The sequence below is a fragment of the Chionomys nivalis genome, chromosome 3, assembly GCF_950005125.1.
Source record: "Chionomys nivalis chromosome 3, mChiNiv1.1, whole genome shotgun sequence".
In the NCBI taxonomy this organism is placed as follows: Eukaryota; Metazoa; Chordata; class Mammalia; order Rodentia; family Cricetidae; genus Chionomys; species Chionomys nivalis.
In genome coordinates this window covers 69,587,179-69,604,814 of record NC_080088.1, presented here as the reverse complement: position 1 = coordinate 69,604,814, position 17,636 = coordinate 69,587,179, and the positions used below count along the sequence as shown (strand labels likewise).

Below are 17,636 nucleotides of genomic sequence, written 5' to 3'. Positions count from 1 at the left end.
CGGCCCCAATCTATGGTTGAGATGTAAAGATAAATTAAAAAAGTGCCACATTGAAACTGATATTGTATATGCTAATTAAAATTATATATTAAATATATTACATATTATATATTAGATATATATTTTAAATACATATTTAAAAGAACCTAGGTTTGTTCATTACTTTTTCAGCTTCCATAGAGTGGTCAGTTAGCATCTCTCAAGGCCATTACCCAGGGACAGGCATAGAAATAACTGTTATTGCTTGGTTTTTAGTGTAGATGTTTTGTTGATCCTCGAAATTTTCTCGGAGTAGTAAATAGGTTTGTACTCAAGAATATTGAGATAGTAACATTAATATTATGTATCAATGGCAGTCTTAAGGAAAACTGCCCAGCTTTAATGTGTGAGACAAAAGATCGTAACTGCAGTGACTACCAATACCATTGTTTTAATGGGTATTTAATGTTTATGCAGAATTATGGGCTGGCACACGGATACACGATCAACTGAAGGCAGTTGTGTTTCTGTTACCTCAAACCCACTCTTCCTGGATTTCATTGTGAATCCTCCACTTCCCCTTCCCTCCTTCTCATCTTCTCCTGTCTGTCCCCTCTTCCCTCTTTTTCTCCTCATTTCGTTTGGGGCTGGTTGTGGAATACATTTCTCCTTCTTTCTCTTTTAGCTGTGGTTACTATCTTCTGTGACCTGTTTTGTTTAGGTAAAACTCAGCTGTGAAACTGTAGAAAATGGAGAAGGTTGTAGAAGGAGACCCAGCCACTGCACCTACCCGTCTTTGTCACTTCTGCTTTGGGGGAGCAGGAGGAGAGGGGCGCTTGTCCTTGCTGGTGCTAGTGTGTAGGTGGGTACATGGATGAGCACTGTAAAGTCTAAGTAGGCTTGCAGCTTCTTGAATACATGGTCTTAATTGAGAAAAGACTGGATGTTCATCTGCAGGTTCTCATTTCCCCTCTCTCTTCCACTTGTGAACTTCTGGAGTTAAATATTAGGAACTTCTCGATTCCTCACTGTCTTTCTCAGTCACCCTGAAGTGTGATCTGATTGGAATATAGGTTACCTCTGTGAATTACAGCTTCTGTGCTTTGGTGGCAGACTTCATCCGTATTGCCTGACTGTGGGTGTTTGAACTCGGGCATGTTCTGCCTCCCTCTGATTGGTAGCATCCTACACTGTTCCTTTGGAAAACAAGGAAGGGTAATAGAGCTCACCTCCCGGATGCAGGCGTCTGGGGATGTGCTGAGTAGTTTGATCCAGGAGTCTTTTCTTTAGAAGCCATCTTTCAAAGTTTTATCCAGAGATCTGTGATCTTGTTTTGCTCCCAAGGTTGAGCTGCTTAAGCCTCGGAAATACAGAATGCAATTGCCCATCCTTCACTGCAGATGCCTACTGAGGGCATGATGTCACACATGGCTTCTCTTAGTGATGGCTGTTTGACTCCTCCATGACAAATACCAGCTCTGGCTGAAACACTTGTGCCCTTCTGTGGGCAGCCTGGCATTTAGAACTGTCCACCAAATTGTTCTGAAACCAAGTTTTCCGTTATTTCAGTCTTCGTGTTCTATGTTCTTGTGTGGAGACATATGCTGTGGTTTAAACAGTGCATGTATGTCCTAAGGGTCATATATGTCCTTCAGTGCCGGGTTATTTCCTTCAGTGTATCTCTGTCATCAGCATTTCCCTCATACTTTTGTCAACATTGCTTTTGCCTTTTCTGTGTTACATTCTGGATTTCTTTATGCTGTCCAATTTTAGGGACTCCTTTCGGCCCTCCTCTCTGTGTTCTGAGAACATGCTGGATGCAGTAGATGTCTGTATATCTAAAGGCTAGGGTATGATTTCTAGCATGATGCTTTCCAGGTATATGTGAGCTTAAATTGGTTACTTTTTCTTTATTTTTAGTGATTTTATTTTTATTTTACATGTATGAATGTTTGCCCGTGTATGTACCACGTGCATACTGAGGACCCTGGAAATGTCAGAAAAGGGAGTGGGATCCCCTGTAACTGGTGTTACCGATGATTGTGAACCTCAGTGTTAATCCTGGGAGCCATACCCGGGACCTGTGCAAGAGCAACAAACACTCTTAACCTCTGAACTGTCTCTTCAGTCCTTTATGTTGTCTTTCTAAGTTCGGATTACTCCAGATGTAAAGCTGATTTAGTAATGACTTTCAGGAATAATATAAAGGATAAATGTACATAAAATATCTAACTCTGCTCTGAAACTTATTAAATATTATTTCTTCAAATTTAATTTACTCTGAAGTTTTGGGGTGCAGTTTTTTCTCTTTTCAAAATTATTGGGTATGCTTTATATCTGTAACATCAGATATACATATTGTATAATGCCTAGTATCATCCAATCCATTTAACATATCTATCATCTCTCATTCTCATTGACAAAGGCAATTATAATCTGTTTGTTTAGAAAGAAAGCCCTATTACTAGTCCTGTTACAACTAAGAGTCCTTTTGCTTTGTATTAGATAATTGACTTGTTCATTCTACGTATTTGTTGCATTGTATTTTTTGTTCTACACACCCCATTTCCTGCCATAGGACCCAGCATCCCAACTCTGATAACCGTTGTATGCATTGTACACATTGCTTCTAGCTGGATTGTTTTGCCTGTGTCACACACAGTTCTGCTTTTCAGAAAACACTTGCGCTTGGTTTTTTAGAATTTATTATTTCAAGAGTTCCTCTATGTTTATGTCTCCTTCTCACCATGATGCACTGGATTTTAGTAACAGAGTCATGAAAAAGTATGGAAACTCCCAACTTCACTAGTCTTATGTCCTTTCATTTTTTTCCCCCATAGAGTTTAATTTTTTTTTTCTCTCCCAGAAATACTGTTTTCTTAGTCATGAGTTTCTTAGTAGCTCATATATTAGTAATCGCCTTAATGGCCTTCATGGGAAAAATAGATGCCTACCCTTCTCTAAGGGGTCAGTGGCGCTGGTCTCATGGCAGGCTTCTTTATTCCTAGCGGATCCCTCACCTACCTCCAAACTTTTAGAATCACTTGTACATCATTTTATTACCATCACTATTATTATTATTAATAATATTATTATTATTTTGAGACAGGTTCTCACTATGTACTCTTGGCTGGTCTGGAGCCTGCTACGTAAACCAGGTTGTCCAGACTCACAAAGATTTGCTAGGCTCTGCTTCCCAAGTGCTGGGATTAAAGCTGCAAATTTTAATTCACACATTTTTTTTATTTACAAATATGATTTATTTCTCAAATTGTTCTGTTTTCCTCCTTCATTAGATGACAACATATTTACAATCAGAAAAAAAATATTTTACTGATATAATATTTCAACTAATCTTCCTTGAGCATTGTTGTAATGAGAAGCGGCAGGGTGTGTTCTGCCGCCCGGCTAGCTTTACCCAAAATAATTACACGGAAACTGTTCTTTTAAACACTGCTTGGCCCATTAGCTCTAGCCTCTTACTGGCTAATTCTCACATCTTGATTAACCCATTTCTAATAATCTGTGTAGCACCACAAGGTGGTGGCTTACCAGGAAGGATCTTAACCTGCGTCCATCTTGAAGAGGAGAGCTATAGTGTAGCCTCACTTTCCTTCTTCCCAGCATTCTGTTCTGTTTACTCTGCCTACCTAATTTTCTGTCCTACCAAAGGGCAAGGCAGTTTCTTTATTAACCAATGAAATTAACACATAGATAGAAGACCCACCTACATCAGAGCATCAATGAGACAGCTCAGTGGGGGCATGTCTGTGGTGTGCAGTGCTGGAACCTGACCTTATCAGCATATGAAGATGGCCAAAAATAGATCCCTCAAGGTTGTCCTCCACACTAGACGGATCTCCTATGGCCTTCAAATCCCCTGATCATAGTACAGACACATACAACAGAAATGTTTTTGCTTTTTTAAAAATAAATCTCATTGCCATTAAATTATCTGGTATCTCATTTCCATTAAATTATCTGGCTTCCCTTAGATGGCAGTATTTCAAGACGAAGTGACAGATAACTAAAGAGGACATGAAGGAGCATGGAACACAAAATGATATACACATATCCATAGCACATCAGGCTATGTTATGATTACATAGTGTTGATTGCTTGTTACCTTATAAATTTATGATTTGGATACACACAATACAAACCACAACCACAACTGAAGTATTTGGTTTTGCTCTTCTCTATTAAGCATTTTAACATATAAGACTGTTAAAACATTTAACAAAACAACACACAACATTTTCTAAATACATTATGGACAACAATCATTGACTTCACATAGGTATTCATTTGTTTTTCCCAATAACATTGCCTCCCCCAGTTCTGTCATTTCTAATCCCCTCTCTTTGTTTCTTTAGTCAAGCCGTGGGTTAGGATTCAATACAGTAAGTTTGTTAGTTCTATTGAAGGTGTGTGATCAACGAGAAATGATCAAACGCTGTGATTTTGGTGTTCAGTATGTGAATCTGGGCACCAAGGTAGTCTTCTCTCTAATGACCTGGCATAGTATCTTGTTCTGTAGTGCTGGTTCTTGAAGGGCTTAGGCAGTGAGGTCACCAGTTTCAGGCTAGCCTAGACTACAGGCCTCAGAAAAACGCAGAGGCTTGGCTTCAGAGGTAAAATGAAAGAATTAATTTTGCAGGAAAATGGATGGATCTGTACGATATTAAATGAAGTAACCCAAGACCTAAAGATAAAATAATCATGCCTTTATCTTTGGTTTAAATATAAGGACATGGGAACAGACCCTAGTCTATGGTCTTTGTTTGTTTTCAGTGGAGGTCAGGGTGGGTTTTGACTGTGGGACTACAATGAATAGTAGTAGTCAGGGGGAAGATGCAGTGTTGAGGAGCATGTGAGAGTTTGCATGTAATTGGCCCCCATAATCCCAAGGGAGTGGCACTATTCGGAGGTGTGGTTTTGTTGGAGTAGATGTGGCCTTGTTGGAAGAAGTATGTCACTGTAGGGGCAGGCTTTGAGGTTTCCTATGCTCTGGATACCACCCAGTGTATCCAACTTTGTTTGCAAGAAGTAGGACTCTTGGTTGTTGCTCTAGCACCATGCCTGCCTGCATGCCATCATGTTTCCTGTCATGATGAAAATGGACTGAACCTTTGAACTGTAAGCCAACCACCCCAATTAAATTTTTTTTTTTTTATTAGAATTGCTACGATCATGGTGACTTTTTACAGCAATGGAAAACCCTAACAGGACACAAGTGGCACAAGAATGGGAAATCAGACAATAAAGGGGAATTGAGGGGGTGGTGAGAGCCAAGTGGGGAGAATGAACAAAGACAAGTTTTGTTTGAAGATGCCATAATGAGACATACTGGGAATGCTAAGTAAATGTTAATAATAAATTTCTTCTAGGGAAAAAGGTCTGCCTCGTCAACCTTTGCAGTACCCCAAAACCTTTGCATCAAAGGGGACACTTGAGGTCTAGTAGGGCCAGAGTCTACAAGAACGACATGACACACCACATACCAAGGGTTGGCTTACCTTGGATTCCAAAGCTGCTCTTTGAAGACCTAACCTTTATGTTTGTTTCCCCCCTCCCCCACCCCTTTCCTACCCCCATTGTATGCACCCAGTGGCTTCCTTTCTTCTGTTCAATTGAGAGTCTCGAGATAGGTGCAGAGTAACTCACATGCAAGTTTTCCACTCTTATGGACTCACTTTGGGACCCAATTATTATTGCACTCATGCGTGTGTCTATTTCTAGGTAGGAATAACATTAGTGTATTAGCATAATCTCGTGCCAGGAAGCTGTGCGGAGTATTTTCCTGTCATTTCATTTATTTCCTCTAAAAGAGTTTACTGCTCAAGGTTTCCTAAGTGTGTTTCAAACACTGTTTCTGATATTATCACTGAATAATTATATATGGAGGATTTATATTTTTTCCTCTCTACTGAGTAATTGTGGTGTGTTGCTAAGTTCACATAGAGCATGAGGCCAGGCCTGTCCATGACTAGGTATCTAGCAGTTGTTTTGCTGTATCTGGAGAGATGGTGCAGTTCTTGCTGCTCTTCCACAGGACCTGGGTTGGATTTCCTGCACCCACATGATTGCTGACAGCTATCTGTAGCTCCAGTTCCCCAGGGGATATTATATCCTTGTTTGGACTGTGGGCTTCAATCATACACATGGTGCACAGGCATATATATATGCAAAACACCTATATGCTTTAAAAAAAATCTAGGTGTTCCTTTGTTGTTTGAGCCTCAGTGGTGGGCCTCCTGTCTCATGCAAAGATGGCTACTATTACTAATAACACCAATCCTAGCTCGCTCAGTTCCTCTTCTCTGATCAATCTGCATGGAAACATACATTGAGCTGTTGACAGTTATCAATATCAATGGCAACTTCTGAGTAGCCAGATTATTATTGACTATTATATATTATATTTAATGTTATTTTATGTACATTATTAAGTAGTATTATTTAAGGCAAGCTCATACTCATTCTTCCTTAACATATCTCTCAAATATTCCGAGATAACCACGCCTCTTCCTGCCTGCAGGCAGGCATGGTCCACTGTTGTTCTGAGAACACTAGTTGATTAAATTTCTTTTTAAAGATAGTCTTGGCCTTTTAATGTTCACATCTCTAGATGTGAAAATAACTTACATTTCTCCTCGGGTCTCCTAAAGTCTTCTATTTAATTTTTAGATTGTTCCATTGTAGACCTCTCCTAAATATTAAATTATGAAGTTGTGCATTACCTGTAGGCCAAAGCAATTTTACTTTAAAAAAAAATCTTGATTAATTTGAACATAATCAGCTAGTATGTCAGATGATTTCACTGTTTCTGATCGATGCTGACAGGTGAGGAAATTAAAATCAGGGAGGGAAGCAATTAAATACTGACAAACATTACCTTAATGAGACAACCAGATCATTTATAAGCTGTTGAATATGTTGTATTCTTGATAAGTATGTTAGGATTGTGACTGAGATAGTATAGTTAAAAATCACTTGGCGCCGAGCGATGGTGGCGCACGCCTTTAATCCCAGCACTCGGGAGGCAGAGGCAGGCGGATCTCTGTGAGTTCGAGACCAGCCTGGTCTACAGAGCTAGTTCCAGGACAGGCTCCAAAGCCACAGAGAAACCCTGTCTCGAAAAACCAAAAAAAAAAAAAAAAAAAAAATCACTTGGCTTTTGATGGTTAGAGTTGGGGGCCACCCATAGTTGTCGTCTAATGCCTTTGTCCTAATCTAACATTTTACTTGCGTCTGGGGACTGAATTCCAAATTTATATCATAACATCATTTACTTGAAATAACTCTTACTATAAGTAATCTTTTTTGCCACTTGCAATTTATGAAAGTACAAAAAATGTAGAAGAAATAACTTTTGGAATTCTCTAAATGGTTTCTAGGCAGCCGTAGTCTAGACCTCTGAGCAGAGAAACTCAAATATATATCTTTTCTTACAAACGTTAGCCATCAGACCAGGAAGCTCTGCAGGAGCCCAGGTGCTCAGTTCTCTCCTTGCAGAGTTCCTTGCTTGGCAATGATCCCTATTCAGAGATGGCTGGGATGATGTGCTTACTAGACGTCAGCAGAATTGTTTTTCTCACAAAGCTCTTGTCATATTGCTCATTTGCTAGATTAGACTTTGCTACTTAAACTTTTTGTTGTTGCTTTTTTTTTTTGTATTATTACATTAGGGTTTGAATTTTTTATTGCTTGAAATGATAGATTTGAACCATAGTTCATGAAAAGCCCATTGAAATGATCTCTGTTGTGTACTGTGGTGTATGTGTAGTATGTGTGCATGTGTGTGTGTGTGTGCACATATGTGTGCGTGTATGTGTGTGCATGTATGTGTGGTGTGTGTGCGTGTGTGCCTGTCCTTATTGTCAGCATTCTCTCTGTTTTTTTCTCCTGTTTTCCACCATAGATTTTACATTTATGCTTGATTTTATATTGAATAAAACAGAAAATTTTAATAATGCTATTTTAATTTCAGTTAGGTTCTGAGTCTAACTTTACATAAATTCCAGTTAATAGGTTGAGAAGATACAAGTTTGAATTTGAATATATAGGGGTTTTTTGGCATTTGTTGTTTTTTGGTTTTTTTCTGGCTGAAATTGCTTCTGAAGGTGAGAGCATTCTTGGGAGAGGAAAGATCATTTGAGAAGTGATTTATCTATTCCTTTGGGCCAGTAGGCCTAAAATCCACAGAAGCAACCAAGGATATCTGGCTTCACTGCCAAAGTTGTCGTGGGTTTACCAGTTGTCCTGACCCCGTGTGAGTAATGGAGAGTTTCACTGCCTTGTGGAACACCCGAGAGCTGTAGAGGACACCTCACCGTCAAACCCTGCGCACAGGCTGGTGACTGCATGGCTAGGAACCTTTCCACTGCTGTGAGGAGAGGTTTTGATGAAAGTCTGCTTGAAAGCCACGGTTGTAGGTTCTTCTTTAGTGGCTTGTATCTTAACACTTTGGGTGAGGACAAGGCATCTGTGAAACTTCACCGGGGCGGCCCGAGAAAGTGTTCATGGTCACCTAGAACTGCACACTGCTTTACTTAGTCATGTGTCACCTTCTGCTGAGACCACAGATGGAAAGTTGTTCTTTCTGCCCTTTTACTTGGTGCTAAGGCACAATCCAAACTAAAGCGCATTTTTAAGATGGTATTTTTTATTTGTACACCTGACTGGCTTTCATCACGATCTCTACAATGTACTTCAGTTCTGTTCATTCATGTTTCATGCACTCCCAGCCCCTTTACTCCATCAGTTCCCCACTTTCAAGCCTCCCTCCCTCCCTCCCTCCCTCCCTCCCTCCCTCCCTCCCTCCCTCCCTCCCTCCCTCCCTCCCTCCCCCCTCCCTCCCTCCCTCCCCTCATCTTCCTTCTTCCCTTCTTTCCTCACTTTCTTCCTTTCTAAAATCTATTTTTCATTCTGCATATATGAGAATACAGGAGATATTTATTTTTCTGAATTTTGCATTCTCTGCTTAATTGGAATTTCTGTTTTACATACTTGTTTTCCAGTTCCTGAACTTAAACCGTTCTCTCGAATCAGGAGGCTTCTCGCCTTTTATAAGAGGCAAATGCTTGGTATAAGGGTTCGAGGTTAAATTTTCATCTGCTCTGTGTTAGGTTTGTGACCTTTGAAGTTGTAAAATTGGAGGTATAAGGACTTATTGAGCATATAATGAAGATGATTTAGGATGTAATGGGCATGTTCTATGTTCTAGACTACAAAATAAAATATGATGTTAAAGAATGGTTAACGGTTAGGAGATGAGATTTTGACAGGACATTTTACCAGCCATGTTTCTGATTGCATTTTGAGTGCTTTGTAAAAGTGGACATTCAGTGAACCAGTTTTCTAGCCGTCTGTGTAAAATATCCACTGAGTTCTCTCTGCTCGCCTCAGGCAGTGCTATAGGCACAGACCTGGAAAGACTGCAAACTTGGAGCAGCTCTTCTACCTAAAGCTCCAGCTTTAGTTTTTGCAGTTTAATAAGGCACTTGAGTTTCTAATATTATTGTAATTTTTGTTGCCTTGTGTGTACATGTATGCTCATGTGCATTTGTGTGTGTCTGCTGAGGCCATTTAAGACTGACATAGAGAGTAGACATTGCCAGGGTTTGGTTGGTGCCTTTGATCCCAGCACTCTGGAGGCAGAGGCAGGCAGTTCTCTGTGAGTTTGAGGCCAGCCTGGTCTACAGAGTGAGTTCCAGGACAGGCAGGATTATTGTGAAGAGGAACCCTGTCTTGAAAAACCAACAAACAAACAAATGACATAGATTATCTTATGATATTTTAAAACTAGGACCACCAATCCCAGAAATAGCCATCTCAGAATGGCTCCAGCAGTGTTTGTTTGACTCATGAAAAGAAATATTAGCAATTTGTGCATGACCACTGTGGATATGGAGGAAAATCTCCCTGCTCCACTAAAGGTTTAGGTGAGGACAGTTTTGACTAGGCAATACAGATAATCTTCATTTTCTCTTTCTCTTTCTCTTTCTTTCTTTCTTTCTTTCTTTCTTTCTTTCTTTCTTTCTTTCTTTCTTTCTTTCTTTCTTTCCTTCCTTCCTTCCTCCCTCCCTCCCTCCCTCCCTCCCTCCCTCCCTCCCTCCCTCCCTCCCTCCTTCCTTCCTTCCTTCCTTCCTTTTTTTCTTTCCTTTCTTTTTTCTCGAGACAGGATTTCTCTGTAGCTTTTGGAGTCTGTCCTGAAACTAGCTCTTGTAGACCAGGCTGGCCTCGAACACACAGAGATCCGCCTGTCTCTGCCACCTGAGTGCTGGGATTAAAGGCATGCGCCACCACTGTCCAGCCCCAATAATCTTTATTTTCATAAGATGAAGTTGATGGAGACCTTTAGTATCTTGCCCCAGGCCATTGGCGAGAGTAAGACAGTTGCCAGGCTCTGAATGCCATGCGTTGTTCCTGTTCAGCACATTCCTTATTGTAGTGACATAGAAACTGAGGCAGAAAGCGTAGATCACTAAGCCAGTGGAGAAGCCTCGTCTTCTGAATTCATGTTCTGCCATTTGTTGTACTGTACTATATATTCTTGGACAAGTTATCATTTCTGAGCTAAAGGCCATTTTTAATGTTGTTTGTGAAATTCTACATAAGACTTACCAGTTCGCTTGTCTTTCTCTGCCTCTCTATGAAGTCCTACCTCCCTCACTTATGAATGGGATAATCTCTTTCTGCTTATTTATCTGGCTCACATGGATTAGATGAAATTATGAATGGAGAAATGTTTTCAAAACAAAATGCTGCATAGATATAAGGTTGTTATTATGGATGGGTTAAAGTACGCTTGGAGTCCAGTGCCCACAAGTAACTTCTGCCTGTTTTAATTTACAGAGCCTAACACATCGTCTGGGTGAGCCTTGCCCATTGTCCATTCCAAGAGCCAGAAGCTGCTTGAGGTAAGAGAGGATTGGAGTCTTCACAATTACATAATGCTAATAGGCACCCTATTATGCTTAAGGTTGATTCCCAATGGAAGACACAGAAAAGTATTTTATGTTCATCAGAATTATGAAAAATATCCAAGATGGTAACCTGCCTTCTCTTTATGTCTTCTTGTTTTAATTTTTCCTTTCAATTTCTGCTCTTTGAACACCTAAAAGGGAAGCATCTGGACAATATGGAAAATTGACATTTAATCAACATCGGAGAATCCACAGCGGTGCTATACATTAGGGTAGTCTTTTCCATGGTTTTAACATGCCATTGACTAATGTATAACAGGCTGGCTTTCAACCTTGTCTGCTCAGCTTTCCTTCTTTGAGTGTAATTTTTACTCTGTGATACCATCAGAATTGTTTGACTCTGGGCTAAAGAATGCTTCTTGGGGTTAGTCATTGTGTCTGATCTGCCTGATAATCATCTAGTCCCACACCAAGGACTGCAAGGTTTCAATGAAGTAAGAACATAGAGAGTGAGTTAGTCTTTTACAGTGTCTTGCCCCTCTGTTGATGGATCACTACTAAGGCCAGAGAGGTCATTGGAGAGAACCTCAACATGGATTACTGAGTAAATGGAGGTTGTTAGAAGAGAAAAGGAACACCTGTCATTCAGCTCTTCTAGTTTTTCTTATAGCCAGCCTGCTGGCCTTTGCCCTTCCCAGTGAAACCTCTGTGTTCAGTATGATCGTCTTTACCAGGAGGTGAAGTCGTCAATAGGATGTACCTGACCCGAGGTCTTGGAGTAGAAAGCGGTCCTAGATTTGGAGTCATCATTTAGATTGCTATAAACGTTTGTTCCACAGAACATTTTGTTAATAACTTTGGTGTACTATTTCCGTGATGATGAATTGCAAACATGACTTCACACAGTTCTTTTTTAAAAGACCTGAAATTGGTTGGTATTTTCTCATAAGCACAGGAACTACTCATTTAGAATCAAGTGGGAATTATAGTTTTAGGCTAATATGATTTTCAAAGCTAATATTTATCAAATATACTAAACATGTAACAGGTGGGTGACACAGATTGAGAAACGTCTTGAATTAACTCAGTTGTGAGTATAGGTGAATTTTTCTTAGCTCTACAAAAGAAAATGTTATTAAGAGACGTGTATGCCAAAAAAGATGCAAGAAAGTTTCTTTCAGTCATACTATGGCATACAAAATTCCCGCACAAAGCCTTGTGTCTAACATATCATTGTCATGGGCAAATATATCAAAAGAGAACTTCCTGAAGACAGCTCTTGTTCCAGCTTTTGATAGACCCCATAACATGTACATTCAAGTTGGAAAGGAAGAAAGGTAACTTTCCTCTATTCTCTGATGTCAATATGGGGTCTAACTTTCGGGGTGATCTAGCCAACTCACCCACAGTCAACCCCCTAAAGAAAAGGGAGTATGCCCATCTGTCCTCTGAGTTATACTGGGTGAATCGTTAGACCGAATAGGACAGGTCAGAATGCCTAATGCAAAGGGGGTTTACAAAGTGAATCTACCTAAATTTTCTACTTCAGAAATCTGCTCGAGAGAGCTGTTCCTTTAGGGACTGCAGTTATCACATGCTTATTCCCGTAGTTTCTCTTATTAAATGGTGATGGGATAAACCGGGAAGGTTATTTAGTTAGCTGCATCCCCTCTCCTCAATGGCATCCAACTCAGGACTAAAAAGCTATTTTAATTCAACCTTGAAAAGTCATAAAAATTGCTGTTTAAAATGGGAAAATTTTCTACCTACTTACCTACCCACCCCGCTACCAATTTACCTATCTATCTACATCTATCTGTCTGTCTGTTTATTTCTCTTTCTCTCTTCCCACCTACCTACCTGCCTCATTACACATCTGTTTGTTACCCATCCATGTGCATCTGTCAGTCATCTATATATCCTGCAATGTAGTCCCTATCTTTTGGACTTATAGGTTCGTGGGGGACTAAGAGATAGAATTATCTCAACCTTTGGAAGATGGAGAACTAAATATTCTGGGAGCATGATGTACACGTGTAAAACAGTCTTGTAAAAATGGGTATAAGTGGGAATAATAAAGAATAGCCATTTAAATCTGTAATTAGACTTGACAGTATACATGTCAGCAGATATCAATGAGTGTAATCATTGTTTTTCCTCTCCTTTTGATGTTGATCCACCAACTGTGGTGTGTTCCTTGTCCTGTTTCCAAACCAAATCTATTTAAAGCCTCACTTCATGGGATTTGAAATTGTACACCCTGTTTACTCTTAAAGAACATAAGGTATCATTTCCAAATCGTTAGTCTCTGTTCTAGAATAAGAGCTGACTTCTGGCCTCCTGCAGACCATTGGCTGTCTCCATTTTCTGCGTGGTGACTCATTAGAGGAATAATACCAAATTAATCCCCATGGACTTGTTTATATCACCTATATGCAATGTTAAATTTTTAGTTTTGGGAAATTGTCTTGGTCTGCCTTGAATAAACCTAGTCAGCTACTGTTTCTTCTCTTTGACGTGGAGCAGAAGTGGTAACCATGTGTGGGTTTCTTCCTTTGCTACCTGATAGACTCTCATTGCTTTGGGGCGTGCAGCAGTATGCTCTCTGTGGCATGTGTACTGGAAGGAATCAATGAGCCTGTGACTGTCCCTCGTCTTGGTATCAGCTGATTGTGTCACCTTGGGCAAGGCCTCTTCTGTCTCTGGGATCATCCTAGCATCTGCTGATGGGCAAAGGTGGATCCTGGTTTTTCTTCTGTTAAATATTCTAGTGATTATAATATTATCCTTCTCCCTTCTTCCATGTTTCTGCAACCCCGTGACTTCATCAGAGAGCCTGGTGTGGAAAATTGGGATTGTATTTAACCCTTAATTCTTTGATCTAATGGAGAACAGTTACTGATGGGAATTTTAGAGTATATGGATTCTGTAATTGGGTATTGGACACCTGACTGTCCCAAGCTCCAACAACACGCAATTGCAAGTTAGAAAGCAAGGGGCTCAGCCGTCTATGTCAGTGGCTGTTAGCCCTCCTAATACTGCAACCCTCTAATACAGTTCTTCATGTTGCGGTGACCCCCAACTATACAATTGCTTTGTTGCCACTGTATAAGTGTAATTTTGCTAGTGCAAATACTTTTGGCGATAGGGGTTTGCCAGAGGGGTTGTGACCCACAGGTTGAGATCTGCTGCTCTATCGATATTGTTGTGTGTCCTGATTATCAAGGCTCTGGTAAACTCACCCATTACTAACACCATTAAATAAAGGTTAGTCCCTTGTCTGTTGTTTGCATTATCCAGTGTGTTAAGTCAGAATGTTAAAACTGGAGAGGGTTTTTAAGAATACTAAGATTCGGAGATTAGGAGCTATTTTGCTGTCTGTGGTTCAGACCCTTGCTCTGGTCATTGTGTGATGACATTAGGAAGGGCAGGACTTTTCTTTGAACCTCTGATTCTACTTCAGCAAGTTGAGAGTTGGTTAGAGATGCTAGGATCCCCAACTCTGGTTTCCTTAATTTCCAGTTTACCTCTGCTCTCTTAGCAAGTTTTCAGGCATGCTAGGAGCGAAATACAGAGCATCCCTTTTGTTTAATATGATCATTGCTACAACTTGGGTTGGTGGAGACAGGAGAAGAGAAAGGGGACACGTACAAAACTATGACCTATCTCAAATATACACATCCTCAAAGAATGCCAGACAGCTTGAAGGCTTTATAGATACTCTGAAGGCAGTATATACATGAGTTCTAGGGTAGACAAATGATATTTCTCTATGTGAGAAGCTAGATTTTTCCATTTGGTTGTTTCATGCTTCATGTTTCTTGGGTTTTTAATCATAGATCCTGTGTTATTTTTCTCTGCCAGCCTTCCTTACCATGACTCTTGACATTCACACACACATACCTGGAACTAGCTCTGTCCACCAGGCTGGCCTCAAACTCATGGAGATCCGCCTGCCTCTGCCTACCAAGTGATGGGATTAAAGGCATGCACCACCACCGCCTGGCAACACACACACACCTGTTAAGTGATGTTTTAATCTTGAAATCCTTATTCTTCTTGTTCCATTTATTAAGTTATTCTTTCAGTAAGTGTACTTTTAACTCGGGAATTTGCTAGGTGCTTATAATTTTAATACAGTAAATTATTTACTTTCAAATTTTATTTTAATATGATGAACTCAAGCCCCCCCCCCCCATAAAGAACTTAATCCTAGAAAGTGGAAATTCCTGTTCAAAGCAGTGTGGCTAGTAAAGAGCCAGGTTTGGATTCAAGTCCAGAACAACCACAAAACACAAGGCATTCCGGAGATGGCGTTGAGTATGAGTAGGAATCCTGGTAGGTTATGGTGAATGGGCCTCGTCCGAATGCAGGGCTGACATTCTGGGATTTTTGGCGTCACTTATGTGATAACTCACTAGTTAACATATCTCAATCTTCGGGCAGAATAATGAACATCAGAGAATTATAACTAACTCATCGTTTCCCCTTGGTTTTGGACCCTCTGGTATGGCTGTCTTTGTAAGAGAAGGGAGAGCAAAAAGCAGCTAAGGTCACAGCGTCCTGAGTAGAGTCTGAGTTACCGACAGGTGTGGGACTTGGGTGCTTAGGGAAGTGTTTATTCTTTCTTTTTTGTTGTCCCAGGCATGGGGCTTCTTATAGAGACATATTTCTGTCTGTACGTATTTCCACGTAATTCCAGATGTGAACAGCTGGGATTTGGTTTCTGCCAAATTGTAATGACTGCCACATGGATGAACCCCATACTTAGTGCTGGTGACCCACTGTGAACGTATGTGGGAGCCAGAGAGTGAAAGCCTATGCCAGAAGCAGAGGAGGCCTCAGTGGTTGCCGGGGCAACACCCTGGCCTTACAGGTGGGGAAGTGGAGGCAGATAGAGCAGAGGCGACATAGCCAGGTTCAGGTAGCAGGTTAGTAGCTCCTTGGGAAGAATGGAGAGGAAACAGATTCCACAGCAACTGTGTACGGGAATGCCTTCTGTATTTCCTGTTTTCTGCTGGCACAACCTCACTGAGAGGCCGGTGTACCAGCTCTGTTACCTCACGGCCCTCACAAGGATACTTGATTCCATCTGGTACCCTCAGCTTTGTTGCCCCTAAAATGGAAATCATACCCTCATTACCAGTCCTGCAAACCAGTCCCTCTCAACCTTCCTAACACGGCAACCCTTTATGTCCTCAGCCATAATGCATTTTAGTTGCCACTTCATAACTGTAATTTTTCTACTGCTAGGAATTGTAATATAAATATCTGATGGGTAGGATTTCTGATAGTGACCCTCGTGAAAGGGTTGTTTGACCCCCCCAAAGGGGTGGCAACCCACAGCGTGATCGCCACTGATTTAAGTCCTTAGTAATCCTCATGGCTTCATGAGATAGACACGGTTTCCTCATTGTTACTTGCTCTATTTCCTCACAGTGTGTTTTAGGTCCTGGCCCATCAGAGACCAGCAATGCCCATGCTACCTGGGAGTCTCCTAGAAAGGCAGATACATCCCAGACCTTACCCTCCACATCTTGAATCAGTCTGCATTGTTACAGAATCCCCAGGTCTTTCCCATGTTTATTAGCACATGAGGGACATTCTTATAGGCCACAGCCTGCTTGCAAGCCCTGGCTCTCTGCCAGCATTCTTGGGGCATGTGGTACCCAGGTCTCCAGAGAGAGGGTGGGAACACCATGAGGTTACTCCTTGGGAATAGGGGAGGACTAGGCTGAAGGGATCCAGACGGGTTTATCTTTTCAACACCCTTCATTTCCTCAGAAGTACCGTTCACAGAAGCCAAACTGGAGTGGATTCCAGAGTCTTTCTGATCCCCCAATCCATGTTCTTTTTATTAAATTGTAATGTCTCAGTCAAGAGGAATGCAGGGTGATGTGTATGATAAGGCTTCTCTCTCTGTAACATGACTGTGCCACACTGGTGCTCCGCTCTATCATTCAGTTCCTACGGGGGAAGAATTTAAAAAAAAAAAAAAGAAGAAGAAGAAAACGCAAAAAGCTTGCGTTGAAAGCCAGGATCCTGCAGCTTAATCAGTTATTTTCGTTTTTTAATGAGGGTGACTATTGTGAAATAAGTAATTATTAATTACTCAAAACTAATGAAATATTTTAGTTTCCTCGCTATAAAAGCATATGGAAGCTAAGAGAAAGCATATGGGTGTTTTTTTTCTGGAGCATATTGGTGGATGGACAAATTACGGTTGTGCCAATATGCCGTAGCTGTCTGGCTGGGGGCATGCCTATGCTACGTGTGCTGGCATCTGAGTCCTCATCTGCCAAAGGGCTTCTAAAGCCTCCCGCCTGATTTGTGCCTTGGGTTGCTTTGGGAGTTACAGAGTTCTGTGTCATAAATCCTTCCCATTCAGATAGTCTTGGTTGAGTGTGGATTCAGTGCAAAACCTTTATGGCAAGTGACTGCAATGGGGCTCCCTTGGCAGATGTCTCTAATCCAGCACACTAGATGGAGAGAGCCTGCCCAGCTAAGGATGAGACATTGAGAGTTTATCTACCCAACACAATAGCACACGAGGCAAACAGTACCTTGTCCCAGCTGACATTCCACGTGGGACCCTGTGTGAGTCCCATGGGCACACTCTCTGTCTCCACATCCTGATGTACTTGCTTCTAAAGAGGCACAGTAGCAGTGGTGTCCCATTGTTCATGTGCATTGCTGCCTAGCCAAGCTGCAGTCTATGTCAACAGT

General features: G+C 41.1%; 1 protein-coding gene across 2 annotated transcripts in view; it reads left to right on the top strand.

The window, feature by feature from the left end:
- The window catches only part of Lpp (LIM domain containing preferred translocation partner in lipoma), a 623,722-nt gene that overhangs the window by 166,561 nt on the left and 439,525 nt on the right, over positions 1-17,636 (top strand). For both annotated transcript variants that reach the window (XM_057763582.1, XM_057763583.1), the window contains exon 3: positions 10,840-10,904. The gene's annotated coding sequence lies outside the window, so the exon portion shown is untranslated. The remainder of the gene's footprint in view (positions 1-10,839; positions 10,905-17,636) is intronic.